The 23967-nt window shown below is 37.4% G+C and overlaps 1 protein-coding gene across 1 annotated transcript in view; it reads right to left on the reverse strand.

Moving 5' to 3' along the window:
• Positions 1-7321, reverse strand: part of LOC126335475 (TATA box-binding protein-like 1) — a 45623-nt gene extending 38302 nt beyond the window's left edge. The window contains exon 1 of the mRNA XM_049998792.1: positions 7131-7321. The gene's annotated coding sequence lies outside the window, so the exon portion shown is untranslated. The remainder of the gene's footprint in view (positions 1-7130) is intronic.
• Positions 7322-23967: the final 16646 nt, after the last annotated feature.

Below are 23967 nucleotides of genomic sequence, written 5' to 3' on the forward strand. Positions count from 1 at the left end.
GCCAATAATTCCGACATGTTGGAATCTAGCAAAAAGGTACTTCTCTCCCTTGGTTCTGAATGTTCAGGAGAAAATCTGAAATGTGCTGAACCATTCTCACTGTAACATACAATTACGCTACTGACTGACGGACAGGTATCAGACGAACAAGCATTATTCAACAGGTGAACTATGTATATACAGTAATGAAAAACTGAATCAAATCAAGTTACAGATTCTCAAATTAATATTTTTACTTTGAGTATTTAAGAACAAAATTTCTGATTACTGCATATAATTTTTTTTAACACAGGCTTTGAAACTAAATTTGCATAAAATGTCATATTTAACAAGACAATGGTGTGAACATTGCAGTGTTTTACTACACATGGTCCTACTTATAGGATGCCCTTGCATTCCCCTAACCTTTTAACTGGTTTATGCAGCCAGTTACTGGGGAACCTACACTTTAACACAGATTCCTTAACAGTAAAATGTGTTATTTTTAATATTAGCAACTGACACAGAAAAATGCCGCAGTCAGTGACAGCCTTAGGATCCACTAAAGACTGAAAAACTCGCCATAACGGAACTGATACATATCAACACACACAAAATTACTGAAATGACTAAACTTTATGACAGATTAAAACTTTGCTGGGCTGGGAGTCAACCCTTCCCTTTCACAGGGAATGCTGTTACCCACTGAACTATTTCAGCATTCCTGATGGGCAGGTGAGGTAGAACCCCTACTATAGAATCACTTCAGGTGTCACAAAACATGTTCAAATAGTTCAGAGTGACAGCTTTTTAAATCCCATATGAAAACAAAGGTTTAATTTGTCTGGGAATTTAATTGTATCATCCACTACACAAAGTGAAAGATTCAATGTGCAAGTAGAAACTTTTTAGTACAGCAGAATCATACTCTTATCAAAACAGCATATACTACTGAGGAAAAGCTCTCTGACTACCAACCAGGGGCAGTGTTTAAAAACAACATTTTTTGGAGTGTCATACCTGTTACCTTCGCCAGAGTCAGTCAGTCAGTTTCATGCTCCATGGATCATTTGCACGATTAAATTGTAATGATGTGGAACAAGTCATTTTATATTCACATCAACAAATATTATGTAAACACTGCTACGTGCTGACCACAAGCGTGTGTTTTTTAAAGGGTTGTGTAAATTAGTAAGTAAAAATGGAACACTTATAGGATCACTGTTTCCTGTCCGAGTGTTATAAACAGGTAGATGTGTATCAAGGTGAAACTTGTGCCATGTGCTAAAATCTAGCAGAGTAAAAATATGAACTGCTTATGACCATGCCATCAAAAGATAAGGCCATTTATGTCACACAATTTGACATTTGTAAACTTGTCATCAAAACCTGTAGGGCACTTCTCACTGATCTAGAACAATGCAATTGCGAAGAAGCACAGTTCCACAGTGCATGCAAACAAAAAAAACCAAAAATTGTTAACCTGTAATCATGTGACACAAAAATACATCTAGTGTCATTTGTCATGTGATTTCAAACTAAAAAAAATTCTTAAAAAGTCTCAGAATTCCTGGGATCGATAACTTGCCAGTACCAATGACGTAATAGTTGAAAGTCTTTTACATTCTTGATTTCTGGAATGGATGACTGTCCATATACGACGAATTTGTAGCAGTTCTGAAGCAAATGCCGTGAAAGGTTTCCTTCACTTCAGAAATCAAGTTGAACTCACGAGGGCTTAAGTCAGGGGAGTGGAGTAGGTGGTATAGCACTTAGCAGCACCATCAGTCAAACAAATCAGTAACAGCTTTCACTGTACATGCTTGAGCATTGTCCTGCAAAATGATGGTCAGGTCATGCAGAAAGTGTCATCACTTCTGTCTCTAAGCTGGTCGTAGCTTGTGTTCCAAAAATGAACAGCATAGAGACAGAAGTGATGACACTTTCTGCAGGACCTGACCACCATTTTGTAGGACAATGCTCAAGTACGTACAGTGCAAGCCGTTACTGATTTGTTTGACTGATGGGGCTGCTAAGAGCTATACCACCGACTGCACTCCCCTGACTTAAGCCCTCGCAAGTTCAACTCGATTTCTAAACTGAAGGAAACACTTCATGACATTCACTTCAGAACTGTTACAAATTCGTCGGACAATAGACTGCACCGCTTGAACTGTCAACACAACTGGCAATGTTAAATATCCTACGACTTCCATATCACTGGCAACGGGTTATGCAAAATTCTGATGACTACTTTGAAAAATGTATCTATTTTGTACGAGCTGTAAATAAATAGTTGGCACTGTTAAAGTTCCAACCCTCGTACACAGTTAAGTTTGTGTGGAAACTTCAGAGCGCGAGTCCTAACGCCTGGAGAATTTCTTATTATGATGATACCAAAATGTCAAGTTTGCTAACAGTTACGTGACTAGGACCTACAGAGACTCTCATAACGAAGAAATGAGCTTTTCCCTGCTTTACAATCAGCATAAGCCTTGAAACTACAGATGTTCACAGGCCAGTCATTCAAAAATAACTTTAGTTTACTAGATATGCAGTGCATACCTGAATTTTATAACATCTGCAACAGATCTGGAATAGTTTGAATTGTAAGATACTGATTACTCTTAAGAAAATGGAGGCAGCAGCTTAAATTAGGATGACCATATTTGTGATATGAACTCACCGATATGAATTTTGGATGTTCTTCGTGAATTCAGATGTAATGAACATTTCTTAAACTGTAGCTAGAATACAAAGACTACTCAAGATGCAAGCATGAACACTTGGGGAAAAAAGTAAATACTAGTTCCAAAGTAAAAACTAGTTCCACGTTAAACTAAATATTTTTGTGGCTCAGCTATGTTTATAATCACACTTTATAGCCAAAGTTAATTCTGCATATCCTGAATAACATTTGAGTAATAACTGACAACTGTACAGTATTAAGGTGACCTCATTTGCTGCATCTTTATATTTCTGAAAGTGACACCAGAGATCATGTTCCTATTTCACACAGTGCAACAGCCACAGAAGTGGACACAGTTACAGTTATTAACTCATATCCTTCATGCATTGCTTTGGTCCAGATGAGTCGTGTAATACTGGTAGCTTATATCTAAAACTGATGAAAATTATATATTTTTCAATATGGTGCACAAGTTAGCATTTAACCAGTCCGTTTGTAACTACAACCAAATTTTCTGCTTTCACATTGGTTGGCTTTGCCAACTCACAAATTGTCTCTTTCCCACCTAACCTAGACCATAGGCTGCACTACAGATCAGCCTTCCACCACAACCAATATTTCAAGGGGAGGGAGTGGGAGTGGGGCCTCCAATGTGTAACTACTACCATAATAATGACTAGCAGAAAAAATCTTATGCAAGGTTAACAGAGTCAGCCACCAACTGAAACCTACATTCTGCAATTTGTTGAGACTTATGTTGGAGTACCAGTCTCTGACAGTACTCCAGTCTGACACAAAGCACAGTTTTGTTAACTAATAAAGTATGCATTTGGAATATTTTTTGAAAATATTTGACATTAGCAGATATTGAACTCCGTTTTTGAGAGAAAATAAACAGTTTAGCAGTTGTTCCGACAGCAATTTTCACAAAGACAAACGTAAGAAGTGATACACAACTTGAGCAGGTGTTGACAGATGTGAAAATTACCGAACTATCAGTTTAATAAGTTACAGTTGCAAAATACTAACAAATTCTTTACAGAAAATGGTAGAAGTCAACCTTGGGGAGGATCAGTTTGGATTCTGTAGACGTGTTGGAAGACGTGGGCAATACTGACCCTACGACTTATCTTAGAAGATAGATTAAGGAAAGGCAAACTTGCATTTCTAGCATTTGTAGAGTTAGACAAAGCTTTTGACAATGTTGACTGGAATACTCACTTACAAATTCTGAAGGTGGCAGGGGTCAAACACAGGGAGCAAAAGGCTATTTACAATTTGTACAGAAACGAGGTGGTAGTTGTAAGTCGAGGGGCATGAATGAGAAGCAGTTGTAGCATATCCCCGATGTAATTCAATCTGCATATTGAGCAAGCAGTAAAGGAAACAAAAGAAAAATTCAGAGTAGGTATTAAAATCCATGGGGATGAAATAAAAACTGAGGTTCGCTGCCGATGACATTGTAATTCTGTCAGAGACACCAAAGAACCTGGAACAGCAGTTGAACAGAATGGACAGTGTCTTGAAAGGAGGATATAAGATGAACAACAACAAAAGCAAAATGAGGATAATGGAATGTAGTCTAATTAAATCACGTGATGCTGAGAGAATTAGATTAGGATAAGAGTCACTTACAGTAGTAGGTGAGTTATGCGATTTGGGGAACAAAACAACCCTTGATGGTCGAAGTAGAGAGGATATAAAATGTAGACTGGCAATGGCAAGGAAAGCGTTTCTGAAGAAGAGAAATTTGTTAACATCAGGTATAGGTTTAAGTGTCAGGAAGTCGTTTCTGAAAGTATTTGTGTGGAGTGTAGCCATGTATGGAAGTGAAACATGAACGATAAATAGTTTAGACAAAAAGAGAATAGAAGCTTTCAAAATGTGGTACTACAGAAGAATGCTGAAGATTAGATGGGTAGATCACATAACTAATGAGGTGGTACTGAACAGAAGTGAGGAGAAGAGGAATTGTGGCACAACTTGACTAGAAGAAGGGATTGGTTGGTAGGACACGTTCTGAGGCATCAAGTGATCAATTTAGTATTGGAGGAAAGAGAGGAGGGTAAAAATGGTAGAGGGAGAGCAAGAGATAAATACACTTAGCAGATTCAGAAGGATGTAGGTTGCAGTAGGTACTGGGACATGAAGAAGCTTGCACAGGATAGAGTGGCATGGAGAGCTGCATCAAACCAGACTCAGGGCCACAACACCACAATTATACAAGTTAAGTTTAGTAGCAGTATGTTGGACAGATCCTGTTGTTAAGTTTAAGGAGGGGTGTATGAGTCGTTTTTGTGAGATTTCATTCTTTGACAAAGAAAATGGTTGGTACTGCGACAATTTTACAGTAAGTTCAAAACACATCCGTGACTAAAATTAATCACATTCTGAATTTTTCTCTTGGAATTCAATTTTAGTTTCTGTTCTTGCATCGTGCTAATCACTGGAACTACTAGCTTTCTGTAAATGGCGTATAGGCTACTGTTCCATGTAGGGGGTCCAAGCGATTACATGTACGATCAACTGGCAAAAAACTATAGAAGTTGTCTAGACACCCCAATGACTACTGGAGCCACAGAGTTTGTTGTTGGCAAGCCATTGTATTACGAAGTAAGCACCAGAAGACCCACACTGTATAGCTTCTGTCCTTTCCCCCTAAGTGAGGCTGAAGAGAACACTACAACCCAATGGCTTTTGTTAACTGCACCAGAGCTGCCCAGTAACAAAATACTGCTGAACAGTGTACAGTAAATAAGTGAAACAAACGGATGACCCATCAACTAATCTAAGACTATGCACAAAATTTTTTACACATTTTTTTGAAACACAGCCAGTTTTAAATAAAAGACAGAACTTTACAACATTCCGTGAAAATGTCAGAAGCTACAAATTCGTAACTGGTTTGGAGAAACAACAGCCCATGCAAAAACACTTTCGAAATGACAAGTGGTTTCAGTTCAGATGAAAACATTTTTGCACCCTAAAGGGGAAAAAATGACCAAAAAACGTAAGGGGAACAAAGAGAGAAAATCTGACAGTACTTCTAGCAGTGAAATGCTGCTAATAAGTTTGCTCCTCCTATGACTATAGCATGGGCATTGCTGGTGTACGTTAATAAAGAATATCACACACAGAATGTGGGGCATTTGTCAGTCGGTTAGTAGTTAGATGTGAGCTCCCGCATTCTATGAATACACAGCAAATTCCTGCCTTAGATAATCAATAAAAAATTGAACAGCCTATGATATTTTTCATTACCAGTTACATACCTCTCGTGATGTTACGCTTCTGACCTCCGTTTGGAGAATGGTATACTGCTTATTGCATTATTCTTTAACTCAGCACATTTTAAATCCTAAATACCATACAATGATTTAAAATCATTTAGTTAATCATGTTCCACTAACTATCAATGTCTAGCACAAATGATCTTTTGTGTCGACGGCTACTGTTAATCATTTGGCTTGCAAAACAAGTTTCTTAAAGGTAATACAAAGTGAAATATTACACTCGGTAATCAGTAACACTAAACGAGTTGTAGAATGTAAAAAAATATTTTTTTAAGGTAATGGTTTGAGAACTTTCTAGAAAATACAAGTCTCTCCACACAGCAAAGACTGTTAAGTCGATGTTATCATGCTATCATGAATTTGAGTATGACAAACCAATCAAACACCAAACAGAGAAGCTAAATACTACAGTGACGATAGTAAATTAAGTTTGTATTGGTGTCTTAATCTCCAAAATACTCCAGCTCTTGCTGTGCACTACAACTCATTTTCAAATGGATATTTTGCGTCTCCTTTGGGAGACAAATCTGATAATACTTTGACGGGAAATGAAGCACCATGTCTTCGGTCGGAGATTTTGAATACAGGTGCACCGTATCATCACAGAACGTGAACATTCGCATAACCTTCCTCAATACAGTGAATTTTAAATTCGAAGTTTTCGAATAGTCGTTGTGAAAAGACTGAGTCTAAGCCGACTTTACAAACTGAAGGTATGAAGACCTCTTCGATAATATCACCAGTAATTTGTTGCATTTAAGTCTACGAACGTAATGTTTTTTAAAAGAACCCCGTACGCAACATTGCGATACATTTACACAAGATTGCATTCTCTTTCTAAGTATGCGGTGAGAGCTTCCACTTTTGGTTAAGAAAATATTCATAAAGACTGTCAAAATATACAGTAATGAAGTGGAAGCATTTCTTTATAAATGAACACAAAAATTCTGCATACACTTGAAATCATGAAGCGCACGGTTGATACAGTACACAAGCCCTAAATATCTCATTACTGGCAAACAGGTGGACAAAATCGTTCAAACAGAATAGGCACTTGTGAGAGTAGAATTCTCACTACTCCTTTACGGCCGAGCGGAAGTACACAATAAAACGGTTTTCACAACAAGGACCGAAACAATTATAGCGCTTGGTGTATAATAGGTACTTACTCGGCAAATATAACAGACGTAATCGTTATACTACACTCAATAAACACTTATACCGCACAATTTAAGGTAAAATCCGAAAACCGTAACAAGCACCCTTGCCATTGTCCTCGGCCATATTGCACATTGCACAAAAGTCGCTGCCTTAGTGATTTAAGTTTCAGAGATGATACAACCTACCTTGCATGCACAGTGAGAGTAAAACAAATATACTGTATATGTTCGGAGTTTGTCGAATTAAATAACGAGACATATCGAAAATTCTATCAATTTCTGACAGAAGGCACTGTCGAAAGTAGATAAAAACATATCACTTTAGTTTCAGTATTACAGAAGCTTGATTTTTATAGGATATTGATACGACGTACAACATTTCCATTGTAATCATGGATTGTAGCACTGTTTATGATATGATGTAAAAAAAGGTACGAAAGGCTGAGGGTAATTGACAAGGTGCGACATTGAATTCTCGAAGATCAAGTCTTCCGGAGTCAAGTACTAGAGCTACATGCACAACGTTACACTTTACGTTTCTGAACATCTGGCACTCTTCCTTAATTATGATGGTACTGAGATTTTGCATTTGTTTAATCCTTGATTTAATTTCCAAATGGCCTACAAACAAAATGAGTAAAGAAGATTGGTAATAATAACAGATGCGTTTAGTGGTAAAGTTCATAATCAAGGACTCTACATGTCGTTAGCTTCAGATTTTCCGCCGACAACTGAAATTGTCAGTGTTCAGAAGCTCTTATTTATCCTACAGATTTTTTTATTTTCATGCAATCCTTTTCTTGCCATGGAGATTAAAACGGGAATACATTAATTTCAATAATAATTTTCTTTGCATAGAAGTAATCAAAATTGTTAAATAATTTTTAAAAACTGTTAATACAATTTTCCTAATGTACTTTCGTTTGAGAGAAACTTTAAAGGAACACAAAGTGAGTTTGAACAACCAGGTGTCCAGGAAAAATATCCTACTTACATGACAGAAACTAAAGAGTTACCCCAACATGTGCAGGTAAAACATAAAATCAGAGTCGGGAACTAATAAGTGTGGTGACCGCCAAGGCTCGATCCTGCGACCAACGATCTTATTAGTGTACAGTAATGACCTACACGCAACAGTAAATAGCAATGCAAATATAGTAATGTTTGCTGATGATGGTTGTATCTTGGTCAATGGTATGAAATCCTCAATGCACATCACAATTGAAACAAGTAGTTTTAATTTTTTCCTGTCATTTTCAATTTATACTCAATTTTTAAATTCTAAAGGAGTTTGTTATACTAAACACCCAGATTCGAAGACAAAGATTTTGGGAAATAATAAAAAATTACAATAACAATTATTGCTAAAGTGAAAAAGTTTTAAGCTCAATATTTTTTCAATAATGAATACGCCAATGCTTTTTCTAAGTACCAAAAAAAGACTCTTAATTTGGCTTTTTTAGGTACTTGATACTGTGACATGACAAGGTACTAATCATGCTCGATGAGGGGGTCCTCCAGAAAATTTTGTTGGTAACCCCTGCTGTAGTATATCGAGAGGTTGTAACAATGGAATATTGTACTGAAATGCAGGAAGATCTGCAACGAATTGATGCATGGTGCAGGGAATGGCAATTGAATCTCAATGTAGACAAGTGTAATGTCCTGTGAATACATAAATCCTTAATCATTTAGCTACAATATAGCAGAGCAGCAACTGGAAGCAGTTAATTCCATAAATTATCTGGGAGTACGCATTAGTAGTGATTTAAAATCGAATGACCATATAAAATTAATTGTCAGTAAAGCAGTTGCCAGACTGAGATTCATTGGAAGAATCATAAGGAAATGCAGTCTGAAAACAAAGGAAGTAGGTCACAGTACACTTGTTCGCCCACTGTTTGAATACTGCTCACCAGTGTGGGATCCATACCAGATAGGATTGATAGAAGAGATAGAGAAGATCTAACGGAGAGCAGCGCGCTTCATTACAGGATCATTTAGTAATCGCGAAAGCGTTACGGTGATGATAGATAAACTCTAGTGGAAGAATGCTAGAGAGATGTTCTGTAGCTCGATATGGGCTTTTGTTGAAGTTTCGAGAACATACCTTCACCGAAGAGTCAAGCAGTATGTTGGTCCCTCCTACATATATCTTGCAAAGAGACCATGAAGGTAAAATCTGAGAGATTAGAGCACAATCTTTCTTTCCATGAACAATACGAGCCTGGAATAGAAGGGAGAACCGATAGAGGTACTCAAGGTACCCTCCACCACACACCATCTGGTGGCTTGCGGAGTATGGATATAGATGTAGATGTAGCAGTAGTGGTGGTAGTAGTAGTAGTAGTAGTAGTAGCTTTAATCATCAGTAGATATCTTTTTACAAGGATATAGTGCATGTCAAAGTATTTACAAGTCAAACAATAATACAACACCCATACAAGAGGTTTGCAGCAAATAGTCTATCATTAAAGCTTTCCAAAACAAATACAGTGCTGTTTCAGACCGCAAATAACAAGCTCCAAGAGCTTGAGATAGACGTCAGTAGTCAGAAAATATTTGACACTGCACATATAAGATCCCTAGCAGTAAAAATGGATAATAAATTAAGAGGGAATGAATACACAGATTACCTGCTCAAGAAACTAAGCTCAACATGCTTTGCACTAAGAGCTATTTTGCCCTTTTTTGACAGAAAAACAATAATTTTGTCAAAATTTATATATTTTTGCTTCTTATCTCGGATTGTATAGTATTCTGAGGAAATAACAAAAAAGCGATAAAAGTTTTTAAAATACAGAGAACGAGCTGTGAGGTCGATCTGCGGTGTTTCAGATTGGATGTACTGTAGGAACCTGTTCAAGACACTTGGACTAATGACACTCACAAGTCAGCACATCAACTCAGTGATGATATTTGTAATCAATGAGAAAACAATTTCCCAAACAAATTGTGATATTCACAGTTGTAGGACAAGGCAGAAGCAAAGCCTTTATAAGGACTTAGCTACACTCAGTATAGTACAAAAAGGTGTTATCTAGGCTGGAATAGGGATTTAGAATAAGCTACCCCTGGATATAGAAAAGGCCATTGACAACCATCACATTTTCAAGAGGAAACTGAAACAGTTCCTCATAAGCCACAATGTATAAAATTTAAACGAATTTCCACAGTTATAAGATTTGTAAAAGATATTTTACATTATTAATATAATAATCTGTTTATCAGGGTTTGTAAAACAACTTGAAACAACATCCACTATATTCCTTGGAAGAGTTTTTCAACAGTGGTTCTAGTGAATGGACAAAATATTAAATATTGTTATGTTTTTATATATAATTTTGCCTAAATTAAATCTTCATTTTTTTTGTTCTCAGTTAACTGCACATTTAATTTTGTGTTTTACTTACAGTACATATTTTGCCAAAACGAAATTTTATGTGTGTGATCTACATGGTTTTGTAAACATTTTGCTTTATGGTATTTTCATTTGCTGCTATGAAGTTTCACTTTCCTGTTTGGTTATATTTCATTTTCTCTATGTTCTGTGTGTTTTTTTGCACTGCATAAATATTTTCTTTTTTTGTAATATAAATTTTGTATATGGTGTTGTTTAAATGTCAGTTGATAAACATTGTATTTGTGACACAGTCTGTCCAGCCATGGCTGGTAAACAACGAAGATATAGTAATGAAGTAATATTATAAGTCTCGTATGTATAATGTCTGCAGTATAGTTGCTTTTCTTGAAACCATGTAGGTATTAGTAAATAGCCTGTATTTATATTGATTACATTGTTACTTGTTTTTTCTCTCTTTTTGCTCATATAATATTGTATTGTAAGGATTTAGAGGCTTATCTCACTAGGGGTAAGATAGATACTGCCTACAGGAAAATTAAAGAGACCTTTGGAGATAAGAGAACCACTTGTATGAACATCAAGAGCTCAGATGGAAACCCAGTTCTAAGCAAAGAAGGGAAAGCAGAAAGGTGGAAGGAGTATATAGAGGGTCTATACAAGGGCGATGTACTTGAGGACAATATTATGGAAATGGAAGAGGATGTAGATGAAGATGAAATGGGAGATACGATACTGCATGAAGAGTTTGACAGAGCACTGAAAGACCTGAGTCGAAACAAGGCCCTGAGAGTAGACAACAATTTTCGAATGTAGTAATGGAGATGATTGCTCAGTAGTAAGAAACTTGTGTCTCATGAAGGTGTGATGATTGAAGAAGGCTTTAAGGTTAGAGATGGTGTTGTTGCTTCTGTGTGGTAGTTAACATCTGAATACAGCTTAACGCAGTGACACTTCGATTCTTTCCTGTAGTTTATTCTATGCACACCTCAGAGTTAGATTTGCGGTAACACGCTTTTAGTCCATTTTACAACAATGAACTTTTCTCATTCCAGGCGTAATTATTGCTGCAGATGAAAACACCACAATCATTGAAAAAGGATTCATCTGTCGGCAGTACCAATACAAGCTTTAAGACGATCTGAGCTCGAGTGTAGCATTGGACAATCCACGTTTTAAATCATCTGGCCCTATTGCTTGCACTCGTTGTTTATGTACCTTTCGTGGCCAAGTTGACAACTGCTTATTTATGAATTTTCTGTCACATCCTCTTATAGGCTACCATGTTCCCAAATTTTTCAGTATGAACAATGCTTTGTTGGGACTGCAGGCAGTTCTCTGTGGTTTCACAACACAGTTGTCAATAAGTTTGTATCTGTGGTGATAAATTTCTTTCAATTAAGGCGACTTCTGATGTGAAACTTTACTTTGTACATGCCTTCAGTTTTCCATGCACTTTGTTTCGCTGTACTATAAATTACATGCTGCACCATTTATTAAATGCATGTCTGCAACTTTCTGTATGAGGTAATACCAATCTTCAAATACTAGTCATGAACTGGAAGTGGAGGTAAAGTTTTACTGTGCACTGTTTTTGCAGGTATTGTCACCAATGTCGATGCAACAGCCAGTTATTTGTTATGAAACATAAACAATTTACAAACATGTACCTCACACGCATTTCTAATTCAAGAGGTCCCAGCACATGAAATAGGTCTTTCTAACCACTGGTTCGTTATTTAAAAATACTGAGTATAGTATTCTTTAACATCTGTGTAATTTTAACCTTGAAGGTATGGCACATCACATATACAAAGGCTGAGATAAAGTTCCTTTTAAAATGTATTTAGGAATGTCTCAGGCTTTTCTACACTTTTCATGCTGCATGGTCGTTTATTGTACTGAATGACTAAACTGCTCCATTTAAATAAAGTTATTCGTCGTATAAATGCTCCAAATTTATGGGCTTACAGGCTCACACAAAATTATAGAAATCGTATTTGGGTGACAGGTACCAGAGAGTAGAAATATCAAGTAAGTGTTGAAACAAGCAGCTCTCAGACCTGGAGAAAATCGAACATGTTGTGGCATAAGAAGGAAGATTACAGGAGCCATGCTCTTCTTCATCTATGTTGATGACCTTCCTGAGGATATCAACAAGAAGTACACTGGATTTATAGGTAATACCAATACAAAAAACTGAAACTAACTTTTAAAGGAGTTGAAAGTATTCTAACACAACTGGATAAATGTTTTGCCAATAACAAACTAGTAATAAACAAAAATCTCGAGTTTCATAAATATCCAAAACAAATGTATTGCATTATTGCTAGAACACAAGGAGAAGTGCTCAATATATAAAATTTGGATCTCCATCTGCATGACAAACTGACTTAGGTACACTACATCAATAACTTAAGTAATAAATCAAATCCAATGTATTTCAAAATGCATCCAAAATTGCTAATAACAGTACTAAGTTTTCAAAATCTTTTTCTATACATGCTACCTCTCTATTATAAAATGTGAAATAGCTCTATATGGGAACTCAACAAATATGAAGAAAACAGTTATTAGATGGAACAGGCCTATCTGTACAACAAGCAGTACAGGAAGTTAAGGACCTGAAACAAATATCCAAACATGTAAATGTTGGTTTCTACAGCCATTGTCACTGTCAATAAAATTCTTCAATGTGTGTCACCCCATATCCAAACTGATAAACACTGGAATGATAACAAACATTATAATGGTAACAAATACTTAAATGCACTATATTTTAGAACACATTATGTAATTAAAAACGAAGATGTACATCAGTATGAAAAGTAACTGTTCGAAACTGAAAGCTGTGTAATAGTGGACAAGTTGTTATGAGATAATTTAAATGTACATAAGGATGTGCCTTCTGAACATTGTTCACCAGATGAAAAACACTAATGTCCCTAAAACCAATGTCAGGCAGATAGTGGAGAAGAATAAGATTCATTCCTTAAATAAATATTTTGTTAGTGGTAGAGACAATCAATAAATATAAAATACATAAAGATAAATTAATTGAAATATAAGTAAAATTTCAATTTTCCTAACATTGTATATGCTGATGTAGTTCTCCACAAACAATCCTACCTCGTAAAAAATGTAGAATGTGAGCCACCTATTCATTACTCATATTTAGTTATTTAATTGTAAATAAATACAATTGCCAATTATGATGCCAGTATGTAATTGACTGTACTTTCATTCAGTGCTCATGAACTTTTTTTAATATGCTGAAGCTTATGTTGGAGAAGACACTCATGTAACTCTCGCCTGTGGTGTATCTTTAAGCTGTATTTGCAAGCAATTTAACGTCTTGTATAGCTTTTAGAACTGTGTTGCAAAGTCCAAAGTAGATAGCATTTGGCTGTACTGATTCCTTTGTACGCATTTCCATAAAAAATGTCTTGTCCATTTTTATAAATAGATGACTGTTATTGACATGTTCAAAAATGGCTCTGAGCACTATGGGACTTCTAAGGTCATCAGTCCCTTAGAACGTAGAACTACTTAAACCTAACTAACCTAAGGATGTCACACACATCCATGCCCGAGGAAGGATTCGATCCTGTGACTGTAGTGCCTAGAACCGCACAGCCACTCTGGCCGGCCAAAAATATGCAAATCCTCAAGAAACGAACTGGGGGCCATTATAGGTAACCAGGATGTAAGGAAGTCTCTTAATTGCAAAATTCTTAGACGGTATCGAAATAGTGGCCGCCGCCAACGAGGACAGACAATGTGCAACATAGGGAATTTTGAAATAGGGCTCCACTACAATGACACAACACCAATTTTGGAAGGGGCCAGCAATATCGACATGTAGACCCTTCCATGGACACTGGAGCGTTGGCCAGGGGGAAGAAGACACCCGCATGGACACCTGTTGCTGAACACAGTGAGTGCAAGAGGTGATAAGCCACGTAATGTCCCCATCTATGCCTGGCCAATAGATGCACTGATGGGCCGAAGCTTTGGTGCGAAAGGCCCCCCAGCGACTGCCATACAAAAGCTGCAGTACATTACAGCATAAGGAAGCAGGAATCACATCCCAGGGAGCAGCACCTTCTGTAGTTAACAAAATCAATTACACACACAAAGGTGGTGCAGGAGGGACAAGTAATTACGCAAGGGATTCAAAGTACGGGAAGGTGTTTTACTGGGCACACGTGCTGCACAAAAGAGAGGACCCAACTACGTACAGAATCCATGGTGTCGGCTAGTGCTATTTTGGCATTGGTTATTGGAAAACTATTGACCACAGTCTGGTTCTCAGTATCTGTTGTGTACATTGTTCCGCATAGTCAGCGCGTACACAACTTTCCCAATAGAGCGCGCCCCGCTAGGCACAACAGCGCAGGCGCAGTGCTCGTCCGTCTCCGCACTACGAGATGGCGCTGCCTTTGAGACGGACCAAATTCTGCTTCCGCCGATCCGGGCATTAATATGTCACGCAGCCAATGAGATTGCTGCTAACGTAGAACCTTTTCTCCTCGCGGATCGCACTCACGCAGTGATGCCTGAATGTGAGAGGTATTATAATGAGTGTACAGATCTCCGATTAGTCAGTGTGCATTACTCTTTAGTCAAGTTTCAGTCTGCACCTAAAAGATTATCATATTCCTGCACATAGCCATGAAGATAAATGAATAGACACTTTGTCAAGTATCAGAGATATGTGAGAATAAGATTAATGTACCAAGACCAAAGGAACTTCAGATTGTCAATTGTAAACAGCATCCAGAATCAAGTTACATAATGTCTATATTTTTTTATTGTTTTAATAAATGTGTGTGAAAATTAATGAAGTTCTGTTTAAAGTTGGTCACTGTCAATCTGCTTCTCTAAGCGTGCAGGTGGCATTTCTATCATCTGACCAGAAGATAAACACGCCACGATAAGACCACGAGACATATTGCTGACACTCGCCTACTTTGTTAGAGCGACAAGTCAAATAATCTGATGGTGTGTGTACCAAAGGTCTTACAGTACGCACGCCACAGTATCTAAATAGAAACAAAGCAACTAGTCATGATCAAGAGCTGGGTCCCACCAAATCGGAAGGCGAGATAAGGCATCAGGGTTGGGATGTTGCCTCATCAGCCAGTAATAGAACTGATAACGATAACGAGAGAGTAAGAGAGCCAATAGCTGCAAAAGATGCACTACCTTGCTGGTATGGAAGACGAAGAGTTAAAAAGAGCAACCAACAACTTGTGATCTGTGATTAAATGGAACTTGGAACCACACAAGAAGATGTTAAATTGCTTGAGGGCGACCACAATCGTGGAATTCTCCTTTTATATGAGAATACCACTGCTCAGTGAGAGTTGAAGACTTAGAAGCATAAGTAATGTTTCGTTTAGATCTGTCCACGACAAGCAAGGTGAGAGAATGAACAACAAATATGTAAGATACAGGAGTGGAGAACTGATCTAAGATCGGAATCTGCTGTTTATTGCAGCTAACCGACTTTCGCGAAACCTGTGTGAGGCTAGGGGAGCCCAAGTCCACATATGTTTATTCATTTACTAAAGTCATTGCAGTTCCTGAGTCCACTTGCATTTTTAGCAGTTTATTAAATACATGTAAGTCGATAAAAAATTTGTTTGGGGAGCAGTCATTGTAGACTCACAGTTTATATCCATCGGTACTTCTGTGTCCGCCACGTTTGAAGAGAAGTTACACACCGATAGAATATGGCCTTTTTTCGACACCTGTTGCGAACAGCCCAACGCTTAGGGTACGCAGCACACTCATTTTTCGACGAAGCAGTAAGGGCAAGATGGAAGGGGAGCATGAAGCCGCTGTTGTAACATGGACTGTTGCTGCTATGGCCGTAACCAACACTGCCCTATGCGACGCTGGGTCAAAGGTTATCCCTTGCAATGACTTCCCCGTCGCCCTGAACACTTGCAGCGTGCGTTACAGGTATGACTGAGCAACTTGCATTACTTCCCCTCAAGCAGCAAATCTGGTCGCCTTCGGCTTGTGACACTTCAAAGGACAGTGCTATATTGAGTACATCTGTAAACCTCGAATTCTCACACTGAAGTACTGCTCTATCCATGGCCAGATGAATAATAACATCATACACCACGTGATCAGCGTAGGATTCATGACGGGTACTGGTGGCAAATTTACAACGACAGGTGAGCACATTTAATTCTGCAGATAGACTTTGTAAGGCCAGTTTGGGCATTTCTGACAATGGTAAAATTCAACATGCATAGCAATGACGTGCGTTCTGTCACAGTAATAGGTTGAGAGAAGCTTACACATTTCATCAAATGATAAGCTTGCCGATTTTTGCAAGGCGCAAATTACCACAACAATTCATATGTGTAGCAAAAGCCAGGAGAGATAGAGACCTCTACACAGGTTTGTATCTCCCTCCCGAAAAACCTGGAGATGTTGACGTAACCGTGTCTCGAAGGAGTCCCAATTTTCAGCTGACTTATATGTCAGAAAGGGCGATGGTTGTGCTGGTGGAAGAGTTACCTGGCATGAACATATGCCATTTGACTGAGAGCGATGGTGAGTGTCTGCTGTTCTTCTGGGAAAGCTTGCTGCTAGGCAGTGATACATTACAGTATTTCTTCCATAGAGATGTTTGTCAGGTGACTTAGCACTGCCACTAACATGCACACAAAACCAAGTTTGTTATAACAAGAACAAAACACGATTTATGGAACATAGTACTTCATAGAGCAACACGTAAGATACAGGTTGTGTATAGCATTCAAAACATTGACTGGGAACAGTAATACAGAGTAAAGAATAGGCCGACCACTCGTTTGCAATCGCTTCACGCCAAGAGGTCAACCCAGGTGACCTCTATAAGTGGGCCTGTGAATTGTATGGTCGAGCAGTCTCTTAAATCATGCATGTCATGAATGAAGGTACATCATCCAACATATGGAATGGGGATGTTGTCTTGTGTACAAACACTTTTATTATGTGACTGTCTGTGTGATGATGAACCAATTCAGGTATTCACAAACACGACCAGTAACATGAGTAGCAATAACAATAACTGCACAAAACATTTCTATCCACTATGTGTGAAATTGTGCAGTTACAGTATACTAAGAAACAATAATTTCAATTCTGTAACACAGTATATAATACCACTACATTATACTTAGCCCACCAAATCTCATTTAATGGAACACAGAGAGTGGAAAAAAACAGACAAATTACCCCCATACTCCACTTAAACAATATCACGAGCAACACCCTGCTTAGAGCACAAATGGAATGTATCTACATGTGATACAGTACTAAACCTTACTCTTAACAAGAACAATTAAGGGGGCCATAACACGAAATATTACCAGTAAAAAGTTATGTGTGATCACTGATGGTAAACCATGAAATGGATCAGGGGGAGGGTGGGGGAGCAACATAGAAAACTCAATGAAGTTGCTACGTTAAAGTATGATACCAATATCAGGGCATAGTTAGATACAGATCAGTCTAAATGCAGTAATCACTCTAAAGAGACGTTCAGGTATACCAACTAATGTTGTGATTGATATACACGCTGTGCTAAGTATGTCACCTAGTTCATATAATATAAATGTGAGGTTGCAAAGGTACCTACATATTCTGTCCAGGACTGTAGAATCGAGGGTGCTATCAGAGTTAAATCATGGAATGTAATAATTCAGGCACAGGTAGAAGTAAGGTTAAGAAATGGAGTGATAAAACAGCCAGTCTTAATCACAAATGGACTAACACTCGAATGTATTTTTGGCTTTGACATTTTGAGTGAGAAGGTGTTAATAATAGACTTGAATGAGATATTCTCATTCTGGAAACATCCCCCAGGCTGTGGCTAAGCCATGTCTCCGCAATATCCTTTCTTTCAGGAGTGCTAGTTCTGCATGGTTCGCAGGAGAGCTTCTGTAAAGTTTGGAAGGTAGGAGACGAGGTACTGGCAGAAGTAAAGCTGTGAGTACCGGGCGTGAGTCGTGCTTCGGTAGCTCAGTTGGTAGAGCACTTGCCCGCGAAAGGCAAAGGTCCCGAGTTCGAGTCTCGGTCGGGCACACAGTTTTAATTTGCCAGGAAGTTTCAATAATAGACCTCTCTGTGGATAAACTGGGAGTTAATTACATGTGGTGTTCCTCAAGGTTTCATCTTGGGTCCATGGCTTTTTCTTGTCTACAATAATGACCTTTCATCTGTTGCAGTGCTAGATGCTAAGTTTGTTTTATTTGCAGATGACACAAACATAGCAATAAGTTGTAACTCAAGTACAGATTTAAAAATAGCTGCCAATCAAATTTTCACTGACATTAATAAGTGGTTTAAATCTAATTCACTATCATTAAACTTTGATAAAACCCACTATATGCAGTTCAGAACTCGTAAGAGATTTCCTTCCAGCTTAACATATGAAGCCATGCAGATTGAAGAGGTTGACAGTGTTAAATTTCTGGGATTACAACTCGATAATAAATTCAGTTGGGAAGGGCATACCACACAATTGGTTAAGTGCCTAAACAAGTTTGTATTTGATGTGAGAATGACGTCAGTTGTAGGAGATATAGGTTTTTCGGGTGCAAAAGCGTGTGATAAGAATCATTTTTGATGTAAATTAAAGAACATCTTTTAGAAACATGTTAAAGGAACTTTGTATTCTAACCACTGCTTCCAGTATATTTATTCCTTAATTAAGTTTTTTGCTAGTAATACATCTCTATTTCCACCCAATAGCTCAATGCATAGTATCAATTCTAGGAATGAGAACAATCTGCATAAAGACCTAAAATCACTTATGTTGGTCCAAAAAGGGGTCCATTATTCAGGAACATGCATATTTAAAAAAATGGCCAGCAATGATTAAAAATTTGGTTTCTGATAAAGCACAGTTTAAACATTTAAACAGAGTTTGGAAGACTTTTTGATAGGCAACTCCTTCTACTCCATAGATGAATATCTTAACAGAGACTGTTAAGCAAGGTCCATTAAAAATATCTGTTACATTTCAATTTTGACAACACTCAGTCACAACTGTCAAGTTTAGGTATTTTGTGTATAATAAATTTAATTGATAATGCATAACAGTGTTTTATTCTGACAGGGTGTAAATTCTGTAAATATTAACTGTGCCATTTTACTGCATTGTATTAACCTATTTCGACTATCTACTGACAAATGATTAGGTTAGTAAGTATTATATTCAAATGTTTTATGTTTTTATGTTATAGTTTGATATGTTCCACACCCATAAGAATCATTTCATTTTTTGGGACTATGGAACAAAAACTTAATCTGGTCTAATCTAACTTAATCTAAATGCTGTTTGCACATCAATAGCCAAAGAATCATAGTAATTCTTATAAAGACAGAAGCAGACCATGTAAGTACTGCCAAGGGCTAAGGATAAGGTTAGTTAAAACCAGTGTGGGGTCCACCTATAATACATCTATATGAAGTAATCTGATTGAGGAAACTGAGAACCAAATAATGGTCAGAGTAATGGTGTATACCACTGGTGACTCACCACAACAAGATGAGCTCGAATATCTATTATTTAAGTAAGTGACTGCATTTAGTAATTAACCTGGTATCATGAACACTTATCAGTATCATATGGAAGTCTGCTCCTGTGAGATCCCATGCTCAAAAAAAGCTGATACTCCACTAATGATTTGGTAACCTTGGTGGCGTTTTGGGAGTTTAGAAAATTCAACTATTACATTTGTGGCAAGGAAATTAAAGTTTATTACGACTATCAGGTGTTGAGACTTTTCATGTCAGACAAACTCCTACACTACCTTTCAGAGTAATGGTCTCTGTTTCTTCAGGAGTACAATTCTGAAGTCGTTTGTGTATCCAGAAGAGACAACATTGTAGCAGATGCATTGTCACAAATACATGGAACTGATTGAATATACAAGGGACTGTTAATCTAAGATCGTTATTATCGGCAGTATTACTTAGAAATATGTAGGAATATGGCTGAAATACATGCAGACAATTGGCAGCAGAAGGTAAAAACATAACTTTCACAAAATCAATCCATTAGAAAACTGAACTGTCACTAATTGATACAGAATGCTGTGCTGTTCTATAGCTGAAATCCTAATACCAACATTTGGCGTGTTTGCATTCCTAGTGTATATGAAGATGCACTAGTGTGGTACACGCATATTCCATCGTATATGAGGGTCGACTAATTTGGTACATGCATAATCTATCTAAGCACATACAGAAAATTAACTTAAACTGTTATTTTGCATATATGAAAAAATGAATGTAACATCTACCAAAAACATACCTTATTTGTCAAAAATCCAAATTTACCATAAATACCACTACATGGAGCTACAACCTATTGTATCTACACAACAATTGCAGACAACCTCTATGGATGTTGCAGGACCTCTCTTCTTCGTGAGATGTGGAGTTAAATATGTTGTAGCTCTATATGGTATATTCACCGACTATCTGATGTTCTACACTACAAAATATACAGCAGCAGTTCGATTAATCAAGAGAATAATAAAAGATTACATCCCGACAGATGGAAAATCTGCCAAACTGCTACCTGATGACACATCTAACTTTACTTGTCAGACTTGGAAAACATTTCTATGCTAACATGATTCTAAACAGACATTAATGTATATTTTTCATTCAGAAGGAATTCATGGGAGTACTTATTTAGAGAGTTTAATAGATACATTAGGAGATAGGCACACAGTAAAAAAAACATTGAATATTTGGAAGTATTTGAACAGATAGTAAACAATCTTCCTGTGCAAAACAGACAATTTACTCCAGATGATGTGATAAGTAAATCCGAGGAAAAGAATAAATGGATAAATCTGCTACTGAGACTATGTAGAGAAGAGCGTTCCTGGGAGAGAAAGGTAAAGAAAGTATTAGTTATACTCACACAACAGACACACATTAGTTACACTACGATAGGTAGCTACAAAAAGTACAAAATTAACAGGTAAGAGACTGAATTCTTTCAAGAACTCACCAGAAGTTATCACTTTTTCACAAGAAAAATTATAAGTTGGATGACACACACACACACACACACACACACACACACACACACACACACACACACACATATATATATATATATATATATATATATATATATATATATATATATATATATATATATACGCAAATGCAACTCACACACATGACAGCTGTCTCTAGCAGCTGAAGAGGCTTCAGCTGCCAGAGACTGCAGTAATGTGGAGGTGTGTGCCTGTTGTCTATTTTCCTATCTGTATCTTAGCATCTCTGCACACACACACACACACACACACACACACACACACACACACACACACACACATATATATATATATATATATATATATATATATATATATATATATATATATATATAATTCAGCTAATTCAATCTATACAACATGTAGCCTCTTTGAGTTATTAAATACACTTTAAGAGGTGTTTCCATGTATCTCTGTCCACTGCTGTCTTCTGCCAGTTGAATCCCACAACTTTCCTGAGTTCCATATCCCAGAGATCAGCTGGTCTTCGTTTATCTCTGGGACTCCACTCTAAAACTGATTTTGTCCCTCTTCCATCCTCTGTTCGTGAAATATGTCATGTCTTTTACTCCTGTAATTACTCGTTTGTCTTCACTTTTCTGTCAATCTATCTTAGTGAGACCTAACATTGACCTTTCCATGGCTATCTGAGCAGTTCTATGTTTCCTTTTGAAAAATTCATTTACAGTCCAAATTATATATATATATATATATATATATATATATATATTAGATTCAACAAAAGAGAGTCATGCTCTGACTACACCAATTCATATATGCAAAAGATTATTAGCATTATTTATACCAAAGCCATGTAAGTATTAGCATAGAAGAGTAAGCTGGCTTGGAATGAGTATTATACTTCACATTTTCATGAGCTTTAAGTACGAGTATATATTCTGCTCTGCTTTAAGTGTTAGCTTCTCTTTGTTTTCTTCGAATTTGCTTTTGCCTTGGTCTGGCACCCTATAAAAAGGTTGAATTTTACCTGGTAACACACAGTGTTGTCCAGTACTATGTAATCATGTTACCTTATGTTATCGAAATTTCCAATGCCTAGCAATGTAAAAGAAGTACAATCATATCTTGAGATCGAGAACTTCTCTGGAAATAGAAGTAGCAAGAGTCCTTAAAGAAAAATGAGTAAAAAATAACTGGACACTGGACTATCAAGAATCATTTCAACAGTTAAAGGAATTACTAACCATTAGACCTGTTCTCATTTTTAAAACAGTTTATGTTGTCTTGTGATTTGAGCAACCATGTCCTCAGCTGCGTCCTGAGCCAAGAGGTGAATGGGAAGGAACAACCCTATGCTTCCAATCAACTGAATAAAGCAGAAAAAACTATTCATCTACTGGAAAGGAAACACTGGCGCAAATTTTTGGTTTCACGTATTTTAGTTGCTATCTGTATAGGAGGCATTTTCAGGTCATAACAGATTATGCAACACTAAATGACTTCTTGGATGAAAGGAGCCAACCACTTTGAGGAAAAACACAGACAGATTAGCTCTGATGATGGACTGCATTACAAGCAAACACGATGTAGCTGTCACATCGTTGTACCTGCCTATTTCTGGGATGAAATATTAGAGCAGGCTCAAGATCTTAGCTGGGGTTAGTGGATGCTGAAGTATGGAATGCCACATTGCGGAAAATCAAAGAGTTGAACTGAGTCGACAGCAAATACCATTGCAAAATCTGCTTGCAATTAATTGGCCCTGACGTCCTTGACCCTTCCACCCAAACACCATCGCAAAGCAGATCATATTTCGTATTACTTGGCCATGTTCACAATACCAAACGAATGAGGACACACAGTGATGATGTTTGGTTATTGGGGCGCTCAACTGTATGGTCATCAGTCCCGAACAAAGTCTCAATTTTTACACAATCCAATTTTTACACAGTTCAATCTAGCCACTGTCACGAATTATGATGAAATGATGAAGACAACACGAACACACAGTCTCCAGGCCACACACAGTGGCTCATGCTTTCATTCACTGTTGGCTATTGAAATTCGGCATACCAGAAGCGATAATAACGAACCAGTGCACGAACTTTATGTCTGAATTGTTTAAGTAGCTGTGTCGGCTACTGTGTCTTAAGTGGTTACAGACTAGTGCCCTTTACCCCCAAACAAACAGCAGAACAGAGAGAATGCATAGAACATTGAGCTAGATGCTTAGTTATTATGTGTATAAGAGCCACGATGATTGGGACATCCTATTACAGTATGCTGCCAGTGCATGTAATAAAAAATCCATAAAAATGTCCTTTCACCCTATGAGACTATTTTTGGCAGGAAAATTTCATCATCTTTAGAGTTATGTCATCCTACTCCAGGGGAGAGTGTATCCTCTGTTCAGGACATCACTAAAAGGCCAAGA

The sequence above is a fragment of the Schistocerca gregaria genome, chromosome 2 (genome assembly GCF_023897955.1).
Source record: "Schistocerca gregaria isolate iqSchGreg1 chromosome 2, iqSchGreg1.2, whole genome shotgun sequence".
Lineage (NCBI taxonomy): Eukaryota > Metazoa > Arthropoda > Insecta > Orthoptera > Acrididae > Schistocerca > Schistocerca gregaria.